This window comes from Triticum dicoccoides, chromosome 6A (assembly GCF_002162155.2).
Source record: "Triticum dicoccoides isolate Atlit2015 ecotype Zavitan chromosome 6A, WEW_v2.0, whole genome shotgun sequence".
Lineage (NCBI taxonomy): Eukaryota > Viridiplantae > Streptophyta > Magnoliopsida > Poales > Poaceae > Triticum > Triticum dicoccoides.
Window position 1 is genome coordinate 513,779,712 of NC_041390.1, and position 14,113 is coordinate 513,793,824.

Sequence of the window (14,113 nt, forward strand, 5' to 3'; positions counted from 1 at the left end):
GTTGGATGAACAGGACCCCGTGGTAGTAGAGGCCACTGCCGCTGGATGAACAATACCCCGATCGATCGAGACGGTGGATGAACAGGACCCCGTGGAGGGCTGGTTGAATAGTAGCCGGTGGAGGGCTGGATGAATAGTAGCCCGTGGAGGGGTGGTTGAACAGGACCCCATGGAGAGGGCTGGTTGAATAGTAGCCGGTGGAGGAGCGCGCGGTGGAGGCTGGATGAACAGGAGCCCGTGGATGAACATTCGTAGGTGGAGGCTGGAGGAGGTCGACGGTGGATGAATAGTAGCCCATGGAGGCTGGAGGAGGTCAGCGGTGGAGATGAACAGTATCCCGTGGAGTCCTGTTTTGCGATACCCACACGCCTCCTGATGAGCAGGACCCCCATTTCGACCGTAGAGCTCCAACACAAGTCCGTTTCCTCTGTTTTGCGGTACGCCACACCCTCCCGATCAAAAAGACCCTGTTTCGACCGTAGGAGGTCCGTTTCCTCCGTTTTGCGGTACGCCAGACCCTTCCCGATGAACAGGATCCCGTTTCGATCATGGCCGGTCGAATACAAGGCCGTTTCCTCCGTTCTACGATACGCCGGGCCTCGTTTCCATCGGTTGTTCCATCCAAGCCGGTTGGCTCCCGATGAACAGCACGCGTTCCATTGCCTCCCGATGAACACGACGCATTCCATTGCCTCCCCATGAACACGACGACAACGCAGTTCTCCTTTCCGACCCAGCCATGTACAAGAGCCCTGGTCGTACTTATGCGCGAGTAGGCGTTCGAGACCCCGCCCATATGTACGTATGTGGCCGTGTTTACTTTCTTGCGCCCTAGCTGATGTACATATGTGTACATGCAACATGCGTGCCTCTACTACGACATGTGCGCGCCTCAACTATGACACGTGCCCTTCCTTACACGGCCACATTTCATCGTTGTAGCCTGCAGACAGACCGATCATATGTACATACACGTTCACGACCAGAATGACAACGCTACGTATGCTTCGACCAGGTGGGTCCTGACTGTCAGGCACTTACTTGAGTGCGAAGATGTAGCTAGTGGGTCCCAGTAGTCAGTGGGCGAATCATTATTTTTTTGCCCGTAATATGGATGCACTTCCTTGCGTGCGAATATGTAGCTGGTGGGTCCCAGCAGTCAGGGGGAAACGTTTTTTCGCAAAATACGATGGCCCGTCCAGTGGGTCCCTGCTATTAGGTGGAGGAATCATTATTTTGCGCGTAATAAGGAGGCATTTCCTTGTGTGCGGCCGTGGACCCAGCTGTCAGCCTCTCCACATATAGTCCACATCCGATGGATGTCGTTTATTGACCATGTTGACTACGGTGCACCAGGAGCACCAGGAAGGGAACGCCACAGAGCTGGGGAAGACTCGGCAGTGGTTGCCCATGCGGTGGGGAGTACGAGGGTTTACTGATCTGGCTGTCGTCGCCGGAAAATAACAGGAGGTGTGGGTAAGTAGAGGAATGGTCTGGCCACCAATGGAGTAGGGTGGGGCGGTGCGGCCTGTGCGGCAGCACAGCCGGCCTTGGGAGGCGGGAGCAGGCAGTCCCACCGGCGCTGGTTTGGGCGGCTGGAGTAAGAAGACCAGAGGTTGAAGAAGCACTATGGCCGTTGGATGGACATTGTACGGTCTCTGCAGCTAGAATCATTTATATTGACTAAGTTGACAAAGCCCTTGGTACGCTCAACTTAGTAGGCCACATGTCAGCCTCCAAAACGGTGCGCCCCAAATGTGAGGGGGAGGAATCATTTTTTGCGCAGCTGAAGCTAGAATATCCGCGATTGAAGAAGAAGCACGACATCTGTTGGATGGACATCCAACGGCCACTGCTGCTTGAACCGTGTGTTGACTATAAGTTGACAAAGCCTCGCATACGCGTCAACTTACTTTTTTTAGGGGACGCCTCAACTTAATAGGCCCACAATTGTGTGGCAGAGAACTTATAGCCCATTTGGGATTTGCAAGAATGTACAACCCATTTTTGAATTCTAATGGAATTTACTACAGCCCATTTACAGTTTGTTAAAAGTACGTCCCATTTTCTAGCTAGGACAATGATTAATAATTTCAGCCAACCGTTCAAAACAGAATTCAATAAAATTTCCCACATTTTGATGGGATACGAAATATTTTTATGCTGAAATTTCTAGTCAGATTAAATACAATTTCAATATAAATTTGTATTACGTAAAAATTCCAACGAAACATTGCGCGTGCAATAATTAATGAAATTAAAAAATTTCAAATCCCAAAAAAATTATAAACTATTTACATGTTTGGTGCATTTTTTTGTAGTTACAGCCCAGTTTTTATAATGACATCCCATTTATTATTTCTTAAAGCCCATTTCCTTGTTAAGCCTAATGCATCCCTCCTTGGAAAGGTTTGCAGCCCAGCAGGGCAGAGAATAACAAGTTGACCTTGCCTGGGTATTCCTCAAAAAAAGTATAGCTGGGCTTGCCATTTTCAGCTTGAAAAAAATTAATATCTGGGCTAGATATCTGGTCTGGGCTAGACGGGCCATAGCCCGCCCAGTTAATACCCTGCTCTCCTTCTGAACAACAACGAAAACATCGCTCAAGAAAAACTCTACAATGCTCACACCTCAAAAACACAAATACTGCTCAAGCTGCTAGGTCCCAGCTGTCGGCCGCTCCTTGTGTAATTATCTCGTTTATTGACTACATAGGTTGACAATGGTGTGGGATCATGATGTCAGGAAACTAGGAGGAAGCAAAAAATATTATAGTTGTATATAATAAGGAGGCACTTGCGTACGTGCGGCTATGGCCCTGGTGGGTCCCCACTGTCATCCTCTCCAAGTAAAGTCATCTCCTCATTCCTCATGTCCGTTGACCATGTTGACAATGCGAAACGGCGGTGCCACGGTGAGCGCAACAACTCGAAGGACAACGGAGAGGGCCTCGCGGGCCCTATGGATGGTCTGATACAGCGCCCGCTGCTCATTCGAGAAGCCAGGATCATAGGGCCACATTTCTGCAACGACATTGTCATCCTCTTGTTCACCGGTGCTCGTTGAGGAGACGGAGGTTGCAGCACAGGTCCTCCTGCGCTGGTAGCTATTTCGCCATTAGGGCGTCTAAGTGCGGCCGCACCTGCTCTATGGTGAACCCGGCATGACCGGCTTGGACAGTGGCACCGGCTCCTGGTCGGAACCTACGTCCATCGTCTGATTGTTGACGCTCAGCTCAACAAGCTCGCTGGCGAGCCAGCATGTCCGGCTGCTGGACCGACCCGCTAGCAAGCACGAGTCTGACTGTCGTGGCCCACCCAGACCACCTCCCTCACCCACGCATGCTTTCCGCCCGAAATGGTCAGCGCCACCCACCTCGCTTCCCGGTGCAGGCGATTGCTTCTCCTTCAAATGACACAAGTGTCGTCCTTCCATCCGTCTGCCGCCCACATTAATGATACGTGGTTGCCGAGGTGGCTACTCTGGTGCCACACGTCCGTTCCTCCGCCGCCCACCATTACTATATAAACTGATGCGCCGGCCATAGCCGCACTCATTCGCCTCGTTCCCTTTCTCCTGTAAACACCACTACTGCCCACCATGGCTTTCTCGCGCTCCAGCGCTCTTCGGGACGGGTGGACGACGGACCACAAAGAGATGGCAGCCATTGCTGCCGACTGGCTGGCCGGCAGGCAGCCGGAGGACGAGGACGTCCTAATGGATAACATGGTAGTCGATGATCCGGCGCCAACCCCCTCCTCCATGCCATCCTTGTCGGTGCATTGCACCATGACCATCGGCGATGCCCGTGCCCAATACAAGGACACGGTGAGGCAGAAGCGTGAGGAGCAGTTCCGGGAGGCGCGGGCCGACGCCGCCTAAAACCACCATCTCCTCCAGGAACACCTGCAGGCGGAGGAGCAGATCGCCGCGGAGTGGGCAGAGCAAGAGGAGCTTCTTGACTCATACCGCTCGGCCTGCGATGGCCGACTCGAGCACTGGTGGTAGCGCATGCGGGTGGCGGAGGCTACAACCACCTACAAAGAGGGCGATGAAGCGGGCGAGACACTATTTGGCGTGACCGAGGATGAGGCAGAGGACAATGCTAGCGTCGATGAGGCCTTGCTCCGTCGAGGCCCCGCGGCACCAATAACGAGGCAGAGGACACAGCCGGCTCCGCCGAGGCCCCACCCTGCCAGCACCGAGGCGGAGGACCTCGCCGGCTTCGGCGAGGCCCTACTCCGCCGAGGCCCCGCCCTGCCAACAACGAGGCAGAGGACATCGTCGGCTCAGCCGAGGCACCCCTGACGGCAACGAGGGGAGAATTCCCCCCACCCCGCCGAGGCGCTGCCCCGCCGGCAACGAGACATAGGACATCGCCGGCTCCATTGAGGCCCCGCCCCGCTGCCAACGAGGCCGCGCCACATAGAAAACGAGGAAGAGTAGAATATGGTAGGTCGCCGCCGCTCGGTTCCAAGTAAGGCCACCGCTGCTACCCTCCAGATGAAGCCAAGCTAGGCGGCTTGACCATTGACGGCCGATTAGCTTCTTGGCAGCGACGTGGAGTCGGAGAGCTATGTTGGAGAAGGACGCTGCTTCAGTTACTTAACTGCTGGTGCAGTTGGGTCACTGACACATGGGCCCAATAGGCATCTAGGCCACATGTCAGTTATGCAACTGCACCTGTAGTTAGGTCACTGAAGCTTAGTCCGCTGGAGAATAAGCTCTGTTCGGCTCAGCCGGACACAGGTGGATAGATTCGGTAAATTAATTATACCTCTAGCACACCCCTTTTTAGTTGAAGAATGTATGAAATGCAATGAAATCCGGCATGTTTATATGAAATCCGACCATGTATGAATGAATTTAGTTCGATTAGTTCGAATTCCTATATCACTAGCATTGGATGAACATGCAAAACAATACGTACTAGGATTATTCCTAGGGCGATCACCTCGGTTGCAGCAGTTTCACATGTACGCCATCTAGTCCTTTTTAGTCTGTATACAAGTTTTCTCTGCAGTCAAAGTATCTCTACTTTGACCAATCTTTTAGAAAAAAAGTTTTTTACATTCACAATGTAAAATCAACTGACTTGATAAAATCTAATATGCAAAGTAAAAAGGAATAGAGGGAGTACAAAGAGTTTGAGCTGCTTTTTACCGTTCCTGTACATTGCAATCAAACACACAGGCATGGCAATTCATAGAGAATATTCAAAACAATCGATGATTATGCATCTCAGCGATTCACATGTTAGAGCCAATATTTACTTCACAACTAAACAATAAAGAAAAATCGATCGATGCTGTTGATAGCAAAGGGCGTCCCATTCGAAAATATCAAACGCATGCCTTCTTGCTAACATCAATGAGCAAAATTCGACAAGGTTGTCCCATTCCAGAATGTCAAATGCGTGTTGTTTTGCGTACATCAATGAGAAAACTTTGACAAGGTTTTCCCATTCCAAAATATCAAATGCCTACGATTGTGGAATGGGCAGCATTTGCCATCAGTTCAGACAGTGACATGGCACCTCGTGCTAAATAAACCAGCTGTTCTTTTTGTGCAGTTCCACCAAAATCAACCAAATTCGCGCGTAGCTTGTATGATTTCGCCTTTATATGTTGCAACGCCTTGAACATATCGGCACCTCCTTTCTTGTGGTGGAAATGAATGATTCGATGTATTCATGAACATTTTGTGTAGTTCCCATTGAAATCAAGTTAAGCACCCCTGTTTGCACAAATACAAAATAAGTGATTAGTATAAAGCAAACTATACTATGAATTGATAGTTTAAACAAGCACCTACATGGTCCATGTAGAGCACACTTTAAAAAAATGGAACTCATCGGAAAGAATCCCAGAACAACATTGTACTTGCGCATCACAGCAAATGTGGCACCCCGGCTCAGAGTGACCGGTTTACCATGCATTGCCAGCCCAGAGACCATGTCTTCTGGCAACACACAACATCTTGGTACAGAAAAACAACCGCTTTATTGATGCTAGCAGAACAGAGTTTACATTACAACAGCTGTCGAGGCCAAGAGGCACACTCGGTGCGGCTGAACAACATGTACATTATTTAGTGAACATAAAGGGGCCTCGATCCGAAGAACTACGTGGCAGCGGAATAACGTCGTGGCGGAAGCTCCATATCACATGGGACACCGATGTGGACACGATCTAGACTCGAACAGCGCTCCTCTCCAACGATATTTTCCTGAAATCTTGCATGACACGCCAGGTCAGTACATTGAATGTACTTGCAAGCTCACAATAGGCATAATCGTAATGACAAACAATATCATGATATTTAACCAATTATTAATAATGCAACACTATATGTCAACATGCTGTGTTCCTGCTCGAACGTCCCTCGGGACAGCTTACAAACTGTGATCATCTCTGGATCACAAACACACCACCAAAGTGGTCTTTCTCAAGAACAACTCGTGATCCTTACGGCGATCACAACCACGACCATCATTTGGTCCCAAATGCATCGATGGCCTTTCTGCCATCCATCAACAATGCAAAGTTCATAGCTTAGTGTGCAATTTTTATTAAATGTTGACTCATGGTGGGGCCTACTACGAGGTGTCCATGACCGTGGACTCGGCTATCGATAGATTACACACTCTGCAGAGGTAGCACACTGCACCCACACCACAGAACCCATGGCCTCGCACTCCCATTCGGGTGGACCAACAGCATTCCGACAAAACCCTTCCATTGCCACAGCACTCGCCCGACCACTCCGACCCAAATCCCCAACGGGCTGGTCCCGGGTGGCCCCGTGTCTACCAAAGACACCCCGACCACCGTCGTGGTCAAAACACTCGCACTCGGGGACTTGGTACCATAATCTCATCAACGAGCACATAAGATTATGCCTGCTTACCGGGCCAGGGCAAGCATGGCATAACCTTCCCTAGTTGGAGGCACCGACCAGAGGCCATGTCAATGGACCGAATCAAGGCCTTCCCACAAAGGCAAATGTGGTTGCACTGGAAAGAAACTCGATTCAGTAGCACCATGACCCAGTCAATGGTATATTCAAGTTGAGTTATATCCAGGTTCAACTTTAAACTAAAAATGACCGGTGTCATAGCATGCCATGAAATGCAAAACAACACATGCATCATATAATGATAAAAATGACCGATGTCATCCATATACACACCAAGCATAAACGTCAACAACTCATATTACTCTATTGCTCAAAATGACTCACAACTTAACCAAAATATTTTGCAACAAGTTTTATTAATTTCTTACGCAAGAAAGTAACTCCGATAAATTTCTCATATGCTTGACAAAAAGATTTCACTATCAACGACTCTTAATTTCTTTATCACTAAGTCGGGTTCAAACATTCTGTAAGACAAGTAATATGATTAAACAAGTATTTAACAGAATATTTTTGTCACAGCCCTAGCTTTAGCTCTGCTTGTGGCTAGTCTTGGTTGTTGCATCACATTTACATGTTGCTTAAACTTGAAATGGGGATTGCCTAAACCCTAGCATCAAAGGAATTCACTAGGTTCAACTAAAATATTTCCAGTGTTTCCAAATGGCTTTCAAAAATGTTCATCATTTCTGGGAAATGCTAGAACAATAACCAGAGGTGTTGCACATTTTTCCATGACATATTTGGGCTCTGAACTAAATCATATAGTATTTGAATTTAGGCATTTAAATACTATAAAATAATTAAAATGTTCAAATAATCCTAAACTGAAATGTTCCATGTTGGATATATTCCAAACAGTGGCCATGAGCAGTTTGGAGATTATTGAGTGTGCCTAAGTATTTTTAATAAAGCCCAGAAAAAATAACAAAATAGAAAAGAGAAATAAAATAGAAATGGAGAGAGAGAACCCCACCTGGCTTACTTAGGCCACTTATCTGGCCGGCCCAGCTGGCGGCCCAGCCAGCTGGCCAGCCCACCGAGGGCACGGGCGTCCTCTTCCTCCTGCCAGAAGGCAGAGGAGAAGACAGCCACGGCGCCGCGGCGTGCCACGCCGGTAGCTGCCTGCCTGGCTGCCCCCTCATCGCCCTGGCCTTCCTCCGCAATGCCACGCGCCCCTGGACCCTCTCTCGACCTCTCCCATCGTCTCTCCCCTCCTCTGTCTCTCTCGCACACGACCACCCGAGCGCCACCGTCGCCGGCGCTCACCGTAGCCATGGCCACCGACCCTCCTTAGTCCACCCAGCGTTTCCAGAGGCTCTGCCTCGACCCCCTCTCTCTTCCACCCCGAGCCACGCCACCGCGGGAGCCCCACATCGCCGCCACGAGTCCCCTCGATGGAGCATGGCTGCCGGACTCCATCGACGGATTCGTCGCCTTCCGGTCGCTCATGAGCCAGCTAAGCCTGTCGTCGGCCTCACTGTGAGCTCCCGGTCCTTTCCCCCTTAACCACGTCGTCGTTTTCACCCCGTAGCTGCTGCCCCGCGAGCACCCGAAGCTCGCCGCCGCTGTGCCTCGTCGCCATCATGGCTAGAGCCACGGTAGCTCGAAGCCGAGCACACCGCTGTGCTCAGCACGCTTCCAGGAGCCGGGCGCGCCCACCCATTCGACCTACCGTGCCCCCTAGCGCCAACCTGCACCTACCCCGAACTCCGGTAGCCGCCGCAAGCTTCGTTCCAGCGAGCTCCGGTGCCCCCGCGACCACCCACCTATTCCTCTGGATGCGGGAGAGCACGGGCTACGCCCCGGTGGTCTCCGCGAGTCCAGCCACCGCCTGTAGCTCAAGTCCGGCGAGCCTCCGCCGTTGTTTTGGTCGCTGGCGAGTTAACTCCGGCCGTGCCGACATGGCACCGTCATTAGTGGCTAATGATGCCACCAACTAACCCTCCCTCTCTCTGAATACTGGGCCCCATGCCCTTAACTAACACCAGTTTAATTTCTGCTTAATTTTATCTAATCCAGCGGGAGCCACACGTCAGAGTTGACCGTGCTGACGTGGATGTTGACCTGACCCCACATGTCTGTGACCCAGACAGCTTTGTGTCACTGACCAGTGGACCCCACTGGTCAGGTTTAACCTGGACGACGCCTGGTGACCTGCTGAGGTCAGCATGACCTAATGCTGACGCAATAAATCATTTTCTGGTTTTAAAATAAATTAGGAAATTCCAGAAATTGACTAAACTTCTAAAAATCATAGAAATTCAACCGTAGCTCAGAATGAAATAAATTATATATGAAAAATGATCAGAAAATCCTAATCTATCCATCTATACCACTTTCATGCATGTTTGAACAACTTAAAGTTGCTGCATAAGACAATTTGAATAAATGGCATTTGAAATGCCTTATATGGAGTTTGAATTTGAACCTAGGGTTCAAACCAACTTCATTTAATATGGTTGCTAGTTGCATTAGCTCAATCAACAACATATTGCCATGACATTATCATGCATCATATTTGTTGCATTGCATTGATTGTGTCCCTCTTTGTTTGCCGGTAATTGTCCCCCTTCAGTAGATGTTGTACCGGTGATGAGATCGATGACACCAATGAAGAACTATATTATCTTCAGAAGTGCCAGGCAAGCAAAACCCCCTTGCTCATTCCGATACAATCCCACTCTCTCGCTCTTGCTCTCTTTTACTGCATTAGGACAACAACGATTCAACTATTACATGCTGTGGTAGTTGAACCCCTTCCTTTGCATGACCTGTCATTGCCACAGTAAATAGATGAAACCCACTAGCATGAGTAGGAGTTGTTTGAGCCCTGATGTGCCTACTCATTCATGCTTGTTTGTCATGCCTGCTATTGCATAGAGTCGTGTCAGGTCTGGTCCATCGGGGATGATCCGGAGGTGTGTAAACATGTCCTACAATGTGTGAGCCAAGTGTGTGAACACGATTTGGTAAAGGTAGCGGTGAGAGGCCATGTAGGAGTACATGGTGGGTTGTCTCATTGAAACCGTTCTTAGTAACTGAGTTCTGTGTTTGTGATCCATGAAACAGTTACTACCACACATTGGGCCCGAAACTAATGGACCCTCTCGGCTTCTTGATCACCCTTGTCCTCTGTCCAGGAGTTGCAACTAGTTTCTGGTGTTTATAGGATATGTGTTGGCGGCCGTGCGTAGCGCTGACCCTAGGGGTGGGCTATGTTGCGGTAGATACACCGTGGCATGGTGTACCGGGCGCCCGTTTGGTGTCCCGGGAACCCTGTTCACATCGTTCGGGGCCGTATGTGAAACCTCGGTCGGACTCCCTGCGGATGGAACCTGGATAGGCGATAAACCTGGACTAGAGACTTGAGTGTTTAGGTAGGCCGTGGCCAACACCCTCGTTGGGCTTCCGCTTGAAGGTTGCCGAGTACATGTCGTGTAAACGGCGGTAAGTGGTGAGAGCGTGTGTGAAGAAGTACACCCCTGCAGGGTTAACATCATCTATTCGAATAGCCGTGTCCGCGGTAATGGACTACTGGGTTGCCTATAATAGTTCATGGACAAGTGAAAGTGGATACTCTAAAACTCGCAAGATAAGTGTGAGTGCTATGGATGGCGTTCTCGTAGGGAGAGGAGAGCGGATCCATAGTGGTGTGTTGAATGGTGAATATGTGGACTCGTGTGCGCCACCTCAAAAGAGTTGCTTGCAATCATAGTTCAGGTTAACCACTGAGTCAAAGCTGGCTTGCTGCAGTTAAACTCCACCACCCCCCCTTGTTGATACCGATGCATATGTAGTTTAGTTCTGATGTAAGTCTTGCTGAGTACCTTTGTACTCACATTTGTTTAATTTATGTTTTGCAGAGAGACTTCAGTCTCGCTAGTAGTTCCGCGTGGACTTCGACGTTTAGCTTGATACCTCAGCTACGATCTTGTGCCCTCGGCAGGATCTGGTAGATAGTCAGGCTTCTTAGCCTTTTTCATTTGTAGATGTCTGTTCTCAGACATGTTAAGCTTCCGCATGTGCTTTGACTTGTATGCTATGATTGTTGGGTCATGAGACCCATGTTTGTAATATCTCGCTCCTCGGAGCCTAATGAATAAATACTTGAGTTGTAGAGTTATGTTGTGATGCCATGTTGTATTTACACATATCGAGCATATTGTGTGTATGATTGAAATGCTTGGTATGTGTGGGATCCGACAATCTAGTTGTTTATCCTTGGCAGTCTCTCTTATGGGGAATGTAGTCTAGTGCTTCCATGAGCCATAGTAGTCCGCTACAGCCCGGTTTACCGGAGTCCTGTTAGCCCAGCACTACTGCTCAGGACACTTGACTGGCCGGCATGTGTTTCACTTTGTTCCTGTGTCTGTCCCTTCGGGGAAATGTCACGCGGTGACATCCGGAGTCCTGTTAGCCAGTGCTACAGCCCGGATTCACACGCTGCTGACCGACACGCTCGATGTGATTCACGTATGCCTGTCCCCATAGGTTAGTGCCGCTTTGGGTTCACGACTAGCCATGTCGGCCCGGGTTCTCTGTCATATGGATGCTAGCGACATTATCATATACGTGAGTCAAAAGGCGCAAACGGTCCCGGGCCAGGTAAGGTGGCACCCGTGGAATACCGTGCGTGAGGCCGCAAAGTGATATGAAGTGTTACATGCTAGATCAGTGTGACTTAGGATCGGGGTCCTGACAATTTTCTAACAAATTTTTATCAATTTATGAAGGCAAAAACAAAGCTTTAAATAATTACTAACATGCATAACAAAATTATTTCTAACATCACCAAATAAATCTTAACTTGCTCTATCCACTAAAGTAGTTTCAATCATTATGTAAATCAAGCATAACAACTAACCAATATTTAACAGAATACAAATGACTCAATAATTATTTAAATGCATGGATGAATCATTTCATTCAAGTAAGAAAATCACAAATATTGAAATAACACCATGAAAATGTTGATGTGGCTTGCCTTAGTGCAGATGAGGTTCACAAGCCTTTTGGTGATCCTCAAGACAAGCCTCACCCTCTGAAAATAAATTTAAACAAAAAAAGCAAATATCAAGAACACTTCTGAAAATCACCAGAAATTCTAAACAGCTCAGAAAAATCTCATCTTTGTGAGCTGCTAGATTTCTTATCAAATAACACAAAGCAAAAAGAATCAATTCATTTGGACTTATGGTTGAAGAGTTATAACTGTTTGAAGTGTTCTGTAAATTCAAATGAATTTGAATAAAAAGAAACAGACTGGGGGGTGACGTCGAAGGCGTAAAGCCCAGATGCGCCACCACTCGTACCGCTTCACGCGCATATAGAGTGGCTGACTAGCGGGCCCTGCTAGTCAGGTGGGGGAAGGGGGAGAAAGAAACAGAGAAGGCCGCGGCTTCGCCGGAGCTCTCGCCGGCGACGAGGGCTCCTTGGCCCAAACGAGAGGGAGGGATTGAGAGAGGGGACGATGGCGCACCTGCCCGTACCCGTAGCGTGGCTAGGGGTGGTCGGACGACGTCGTAAACAAGCTCGCAAGCGGAGGCAGAACACGGAGGTTGCCAGAGTTGAGGAAGACGGCGAACGGAGGCCACTCCAGGGGCTCCAAGCGGGCGAGACGGCCTCACCGGAGAGAGGCAGAAGCCCTGGAGGGGTTGCCCTGGCCTGGGAGGAGCTAGAGCTCCCATGGCGTCCAGAGGGGATCGCCGGTGAGCTCAATCTCGGGGGCGGCAGCCCGAGGCCTGCCCGGCCGGGCTACGGCTTCCTACGCAGTCGTGGAGTGTGTGGGAGTGCTGGATGGGGCTCAAGGAGACTGGGGGTGGCCTTATTTATAGGCGAGCGGCAAGGGGGCTTCGGGCTCCGTCGGTGGACACCTGTCCACGGCGCCCGGCGACGAGCAGTGTTAGTGAGAGGAGGAGAAGGCGACGGAGGTCACGCGGCCACTGTGGGCGGACGGAGACGAGCACAGGATCAAGAGGAAGGCGATGAGCACAGTGCAGAGCGCACTGTGGCGTTGGCCGGACTATGCCCGTGCTCGCTGCGGTGAGCTCCGGTGTCGGCGAGCACCAGGGAGGAGTTAAATACATCGAGGGAAGCTCGGGCAGGCGAGGGAAGCGAGCACGCGCGAACAGAGCGTTCGGCGACACCTAGAGCGCGTCGACACGCATGCTTGGCATCGTGGACATGCGTGGTCACAGCGCGAACTCTCTCCTCAGGCCAGCCTTCGTCCCAAAATCATGCCTGGCATGTTGTTCGTGGTGGTTTTGAAGTTTACCACGGTTTGGTTTGGATCCAGGTGCAGTAGAGAGGATTTTACAAACCAGGTAAGTTTCTGACAGTAACTTTGAACAGTTACTGTGGTCAAACGGCCAGGGGATTGAGGCTGTGCTTTGGAGGCTAGTTAGAAGTTACTAAGGTAAAGATGCACAAGAAAGTTCAGGTCAAATGGAGCAAGTAAAGTGGTAGTTGATGTAGAAACCACCATTTCTGTCCAGAACAGAAAAGATTTTCTGTAGCAAAAATATTCCAAAAAGTGATGAAATATTTTTGATCAGGAAGGTGCCCTAGGGTTCACAGAATATTTGTGAATTATCTCAGATTTTTCTGAGCCATAAAAATTGGGGTTTCTTTAAAGCAAACAGATCTAGCTTAGGGTTTTTGAGAGAAAATGAATATTTTTCATATTCCAAAGATGATTTTGGGGTGGATCAGAAGTGAAATGATGATTTAGGAGGGAAGTGAAGCACTTGGGTGAAAGCCAAGGATGCCCAAGTGTTTAAGTCCATATGAAAATATTCAAGAATTCCAAGTTTCAGAAAATTTTCAAATGAAAATTCAAGCAGATAAGACAGGGCAAAAACCAGGCTGTCACAAACCTCCCCCACTTAGAGTGAACCTCCTCCTCGAGATTCGGTTGCTTGGGAAAACCACTCTGGATACTGATCCCTAAGGAATTCTTCCTGCTCCCAAGTTGCTTCTGACTCTGTGTGATGTTCCCACTGAACCTTGTAAAATTTTCTGACTTCACTGCGAGTGACCCTTTCCATCTAATCCAAAATTTTGAACGGTCTCTCTTCATAAGTTAAATATTTTGCCAATTCTATCTCAGCCATTGCAGCCCTTTTCTTAGATGGGGATATGCATCGTCTCAATTGCGAAACATGGAACACGTTGTGTATGTCTGCCAATTGGG